Source organism: Corapipo altera, unplaced genomic scaffold, assembly GCF_003945725.1.
Source record: "Corapipo altera isolate COAL_440 unplaced genomic scaffold, ASM394572v1 128390, whole genome shotgun sequence".
Taxonomy (NCBI): Eukaryota; Metazoa; Chordata; class Aves; order Passeriformes; family Pipridae; genus Corapipo; species Corapipo altera.
In genome coordinates this window covers 1-6,782 of record NW_020885195.1, presented here as the reverse complement: position 1 = coordinate 6,782, position 6,782 = coordinate 1, and the positions used below count along the sequence as shown (strand labels likewise).

Genomic DNA, 6,782 nt, shown 5'->3' with positions numbered 1-6,782 from the left:
ATTTATTTCCAGTTCTGCTTGACTCTGTGTCAGAGTCAGGGGGAAAAAGGCCTGAGGGATTCCCTAGAAATTCCCTATAAATTCCCTCCAAGCTGGAGGAAGGAACACAGGGTGGAAGCAAAGGATCAGGAGGAGCCATAAAATCATGGAATCATTAAGGCTGGAAAAGACCTTTAAGGTCATCAAGCCCAACCATCCACCCAGCACCAGAAAATCATGTCCTGAAGTGCCACATCCATGTTTTTTAAACTTTTCCAGGGGTTCAGACCTCTCTGACAGCGTAAAAGTGGCAAGGAAGAGGTGGAAAAAGGGATTGGAATAAGCATTAAAGGCCAGGTCTTCCAGGAGAGAGGGGTTTTTAATTTATGAAGTGTTTTATAAAAAAAAAAAAAAAAAGAAATGTTAAAAAAGCTTGGTTTCAGTTCTATTTGTTGCATTTATTTTCCATTCTTACGGGAGAAAAAGCAGCAAAAGAGAGGAAAATTGAATAGCAAAAAAAAAAATAAAAGGGACAAAAATGCCAAATCACAGAAAATAAAGTTAAGAAACTATTTCTTAAATGCTTTAAATGAAAATGAGAATGGAACTTGAGTTTTCTTTTCCAGCACATTAAAGAAAAATGATTTTGCCAACGTTCATTTTCTCTGGTAACTTGTTACAGGTGGTTTGTTTTTCCCCAGCTCTGATCACGCCCCAGAGGACACACAAAGCTGTGCCAGGGAACGAGGAGAGTCAAGAATATCGAATTTCCCACCTGGTGTGGAGATAAAACGAAGCTTTTGGACAATTCTAACAAAATAACCACGTCTCGTTATCGAGCACTCGTGTTCTCGGGCGAGGAAATATCATTTTCAAGTAGCATAAACAGAGTTTTTTCCCCAAACTACCTCAGAATAAGCATTTTCCAAGAGGTGGCTCCAGAAAACAAGACAGGGAAGTAAAGAATCATAAAATTCCAGGATGGAATTCCAGGAGGGAGCTGAGCCCAGGGCAGCAACAGGGCTGTGGGAAACCTCTTTTTGCTCAGGAACCTTCCGTGATGGGGGGAAAAAAAAGATCAAAAAAGGAAAAAAAAGATCAAAAAGTAAAATTTGTCACCGCCCCTCGAGTTGAACACAAAGCACAGCAGAGACACCAATTTTAGGGATAAATAATCATCAAAGAAAAACCAGGAAAACCTGCAATATTTTACAAAGATGAGCAGAAGAGAAAGCTGGTCTAGCAGGAGGTGTCCCTTCAGGGAAGCAGATGATCTTTAACATCCCTTCCAACCCAAACCATCCACAATTCCATGAAAATAACAGGTTAATTTAATATATTCCAGCAGTATCACAGTTAATACACCCACGAGCAAGCAGAGCTTATCCCCAAACACCACAGGCTTAACCCCTGGAATGGCATTTTAAGCCAGGATTATCTCTACAAATTGCCACTTTATCCCTTCCCACCTTCTCAGCTCCTTTTCACTGGAGGGGTTGGAGGCCACAAATTTGTTGAGCTCCTCCTAAACCTTTTGAGCTCCTCCTAAACCTTTTGAGCTCCTCCTGAACCTTTTGAGCTCCTCCTGAACTGAGTTTTTGAGCTTTGCTCCCCAGACTATTCCCAAGGAGCTAAACCTGAGCTGTCCCAGGTGGAATGACTGATGACCTTTTCCCAGCCAGAGCATCCTCTGGTTGGTTTATCCCAGACTTTCCTCCTTAAAGAGGAAACTTGGGGAACAGCAAGTAGGGAAAAAAAACCCAAAACAGATCCATGACAAGATTTTGCAGAAGTTATTTTAATTTGGAGCTGAGAAGGGCACGAACACCTGATTTTATTACTCAAATTCTTTGGAGAGTTGGGCAGAATTGCTTCCAGGCAGAGCTGGAAATGAATGTTTGGATACACAGAAACTAATGTAAAAAATACCTACTGGACACAGTTCTCAAGTGCCTTCAGCTGTGGTCTAAATTCTGGCACAATTCCTCTCCTGTCCCCACCTCCAGGCTCCTGCCATGGAGTCCGTGCAATAAGAAAGGAAATACTGCAATAATATATATTTTTATATTTTTAAAATATTTTTTTTTATTTTTATATTTTATATTTTTATATTTTATATTTTAAATTTTCTTTAGATTTTCCTTTTGTGCAAGCTCCCTGCACAACTCACCCTGGGAAGGGAGTGACCCTGCACGGGCCAAGTGCTGCTGCCGGCGGCTCCAGCTCAAGTCCCACAGGCCAAGGACATCCAGAAAATCAGTTGGAAAAACCCTCTGGGAGCAAGTCCAACCACTGCCAAGGCCACCACTGCCCCCTGTCCCCAAGTGCCACATCCACAGGGCTTTGAAATCCCTCCAGGGATGGGAATTCCACTGCTGGGCAGCCTCTTCTAGTGCCGGCCAACTTTTTCCATGATGGAATTTTCCCCAATATCCAGCCTGAGCCTCCCCTGGCCCAGCTGGAGGTCGTTCCCTCTCCTCTTGTCCCTTGTTCCCTGGGAGCAGAGCCCGACCCCCCCCCCAGCTCTCCCCTCCTGTCAGGGAGTTGCAGAGAGAAAAGCTCTTCCCTGCAAATAATCCAGGGAATATTTCCCGGTGCTGGGAAGTCCTCCTGCAATCCATGCTGGACCAGGCAGAGGATCCAACATCTGGCAGGTCTCTGGTCCTGACAGGGGGATACAGCTCCCTAAAAACGTGGTGTCACTCTTGAGCTCCATCTTGCCCAGCTGAGCTCTCCATCCCATCCCACCCCACCAAACCTTCCACCCTTTCCCGAGAGGAAAAAGTGAGGCAGCAGCTCCAAATAACTCCTTTATTCGGGGCTTTGCTGAGCTTCAGGTTCCTACAGGGAAACAAAAATGCCTTCCAAGGAGAATCTTAGGAAAGATGCTGGAAAAAGTCACTGAAATGTCCAGGAACCTCTAGGGTTTTCAGGTCTGGAATATTGTGCTTCAGGGAAAGAGAGGAGGAAAGGTGGGAACTGCAGCATTTCCAGCTGGAAGCAAAGCAGCCCAAGGAGGTTAATTAGGAGTTTGTAATCAGCCCTGCTGATAATTTGCTGTCTTTACTTCATAGATCTCAAGTAAGGCCATGCAGAATCCTTCCAGGAGCTCTGATGGGGCTTCTGGCCCAGTGTCCAGAACTCAGGATAACTGGGAATCTTCAGCCTTTATGGAATTGCCTTAAAGTTTCTCCAAAAACCTCATCTAAATTCTGAATCCATCCATCACTGAATTATTCTGTGCTTTACTGCTGCAGTTTAACTCTCACCCCTGCCATGGAGCATCGTTGCTCTTTTTTAGGAATGCTATAAGGGAACAATATTTCATCTGATTGTTTCATTTCTTTATGGACTCGCTGTCCATCTGCTCGAGGTGTTGGGAGGATAAAACACAGGCAAGAAAATTCCACATGCAGACGTGAGCAAAATGCAGTAGAGAAACTCAGGCTAATCCAGAAAAAGGAATAATTCCATTCCCTTTTCCTTTCTGTAACACTCCATATTCATATTACCACAGGTAATTCCACAAGGAAATAATTCAGATCTTGGAGGTTTTCCTTCTTTTTTTCTTTTTCCAGAGAAATGCACCCCTTTTCCTTGCTGACTGTTACACCCCATCTTCAGTACCTGGGGTAGGGATGATTCCAAGGGGCCACAGATGATTCCAAAGTGAGCACAAGAAGCACAAGGGAATAATTTGGATATTGAATTTTTCCCAGAGAAATGCACCCCTTTGCCTTTCTGTTCCACCCCATATTCCTGTACCTGGGGCCACAGGTAATTCCACAGGTAATTCCACAGGTAATTCCACAGGTAATTCCACAGGTAATTCCACGAGCAGCACAAGGAAATAATTCAGATATTGGATTTTTTTTCCCTCTTTTTCCCAGAGAAACCCCAAAGGATACAAAGGAATGAGCAAACTTTATCGTGATTTATCAGGTGGAATGAAGGCTCCTGAGACACATGGTCAGTCCTGGAAGCTCCCAGCCTTCCCAAGGGATTGCAGGGCTTGGGGTTCCTCGTCCCTGGAGCCAACAGGCAGCACATGGGGCTGGGACCAGACCAGGGCACTGCAGAAATCGGGGGTTCATGGCACTTTGGGACCTTAAATTCCAGCTCTGGAGAGTGCATAATTCAGGAATCAGGGCCCAGCTTTAGCATTAATGCACTTCTCAGTCGTGTTCCCCTTGGAAGGCACTGCAGAGATGGGAGCAGGTGGAGCAGGATGCTCCAAGAACGGGAAAAACTCTGCTCCTCCCCCAAACAGGGAGCCAGATGAACATCTACCAGGGGGGATGAACTGCCTTCTGCAGGAAAAAAACTGCAGATCCTCCCTCCTGGTGTCCAGCCAGAGGATTTCTGGGGAAGAGAGAAGGTCAGGGATCACCTGCACCCCAAGTTCTCCGGAAGATCTGAAGCTGTTGGAGCGGCCAAAGGAGGGACATGAGGATGGGGAAGGGTCTGGAGGGACCATGGGAGGAGCAGCTGAGGGCACTTGGATCTGTGTGACAGGGACAGGACCCAGGGAATGGCTGGAGCTGTGTCAGGGCAGGGTCAGGTTGGATCTCAGGACAAGGCTCTTCCCCCAGAGGGTGGTTGGCACTGCCCAGGCTCCCCAGGGCAGTGGGCACGGCCCCAAGGCTGCCAGAGCTCCAGGAGGGTTTGGATGATCCTCTGGGGCACAGGGGGGGACTCTTGGGGATGTTCCTGGGCAGGGCTGAGGGTTGGACTGGATGGGCCTTGGGGGTCCCTTTCAGCTCAGCAGGTTCTGGGATTCTGGGAAGTTGATTCTGGAGCCAACCCAGGATTGAGAGCTCCTAAAACACCCACCTTGGCAGGTGGAGGAGGAATCCCAGATGGTTTGGGTTGGAAGGGACCTTCAAGCCCATCTCATTGCACCCCCTGCCATGGGCAGGGACACCTCCCACTAGCCCAGGTTGCCCCAAGCCCTGTCCAACCTGTTTAAACACTTCCAGGGATGGGGCAGCCACAACTTCTCCGTGCTGTTGGATGTTCTCTGTGATTCCTCTCCACAGCAAATGAGAATCCAAATATTTATGTCAAGTGTAATTTGAGTTTAAGAGTAACTGAAGTTGTTCCCCCAGAGGGTGGTTGGCACTGCCCAGGCTCCCCAGGGCAGTGGGCACGGCCCCAAGGCTGCCAGAGCTCCAGGAGGGTTTGGATGATCCTCTGGAATACAGGGGGTGATTGTTGGGGTGTCCTGGGCAGGGCCAGGGGTTGGACTGGATGGTCCTTGTGGGTCCCTTCCCACTCAGAACATTCCATGATTCCCTGATCTCCCTGCTTCCAGAAATAAGCTGTTTGAGCCAATTCCAACTTGGCATTTTTAATTCACCCCTGGGGACCCCCCTGCTGCGAACACAGATAATCCTGCCTGAAAATAGGTCTATTTTGGGAAACCTGCCCTGACAATAAAGCTGCAATTTAATTATTTATTGCACATTCCCCTGCTTTCAGGAGCCCGAGTTTCCCTGGACTCAGCATTTCCAAGGAGAGTCACCAGACGATTCCAGCTTGGGAACAAAGCTGCTTTTCCTCGTGTTTGGGGTTTTTTTTTGCTCTATTTGCTGGGTCAGAGCTGTAGCAGTTTTTGTGCTTATCAGTGAGAACTGGGCTCGGGGCAAGACCTACCTGGTAAAATGGAAAAGGGTTTCTTATTCCTTAGTGCTCTTTCCAAATCCTTGGGCACGTTGCTGTAAAGAAAAAAAGGATTATGAGGCTGCAGTGGAGTGTTTGCTGTAATTCCTGCCCATACATCACATTCTTTCTCACATTCTTTCCTAACAGGGTTAGAGTCCTGATGGGACTCTCTGGTGCCTTCCTACACTCAGCCATTCCCTGTCCCCTCTCCCAGGTTGGTGGCCCTGAGCTGTCCCAGGAGTGGCCACCACCCAAACCTTGCCAGCCTGAGGATGGCATTGTGCAAAAGTAAAAGGCTGGAAATAATTCAGTTAAAAATGTGATTTTAACAAATGTCATTTTTTTTTAATAATATGTTATACATATATATTTTTATACATATTATAATATATAAATATATAATAATATAATATATCATAGATCCCTCTGAGGGGATGGGAAAGGGGTTTTAGCCCCAATATTTTGGTGTGAGGTGCCAGCCTGGGCTCCTTTGGTTGCCAAAATGAGGCAACCAAAACAAGGCAGTTACTGCTGATCCCCAACCCAGAGGTCCAGGAGGGCAATGAACCAGAATAAAGGGATTATCCTTTTGCTCTGGGATCAGCTTTAGAGGGAGTGAGAGGGGCAGGGAGCACTGCCCTGGTCTCCTGGATGGTGGTCAAGGTGCTGAAAGGCTTTTTGGCACCATCACTGCATCCAGCACCTCTCCAAAGCCAGGCAGGGATGCACCAGAAACAAGGAGAGTCCTCTCCTCCAGCCCAGACACACATTCCAGCCCGGCACTCAGCCTGGAATGCTCACAAGCCTGGAATTGAAGTGCATGTCCATCAGCCAGGATTAAATCCCTGTCTCTGACAGGAGGGATGGGGCTGGAATGGCCACATTTCCTGTGCTGCTGCTTCTCAGCACAAAAATCCAGGTTGAGACAAGTTCCCAAGGAGCTTTCCAAGGGAAAAGCATCAGCCAGGCCCAGAACCTCGGCCTGCAAACAGCAAATATCAGCCAGGAGGAGCAGGGCGTGCAAACACGGCATTCCCGCTCCCTGGAATGTCTCACCGGCTCCTGAGCACCCAAACCCGAATTCCTTCCCTTCCCTCTCTCATTCCTGCTCCCTGGAATGTCTCAGTGGCTCCTGAGCA

At 47.6% G+C, this 6,782-nt stretch overlaps 1 long non-coding RNA gene across 1 annotated transcript; it reads right to left on the bottom strand.

Annotated features, from left to right (window-relative positions):
- Positions 1–2,791: 2,791 nt before the first annotated feature.
- LOC113940153 lies at positions 2,792–6,687 on the bottom strand. Its single transcript, XR_003525411.1, has 3 exons — positions 6,445–6,687; positions 5,635–5,696; positions 2,792–2,927 (listed from the first exon to the last, which is right to left on the bottom strand). It is a non-coding gene; the product is annotated as an uncharacterized LOC113940153 (long non-coding RNA).
- Positions 6,688–6,782: the final 95 nt, after the last annotated feature.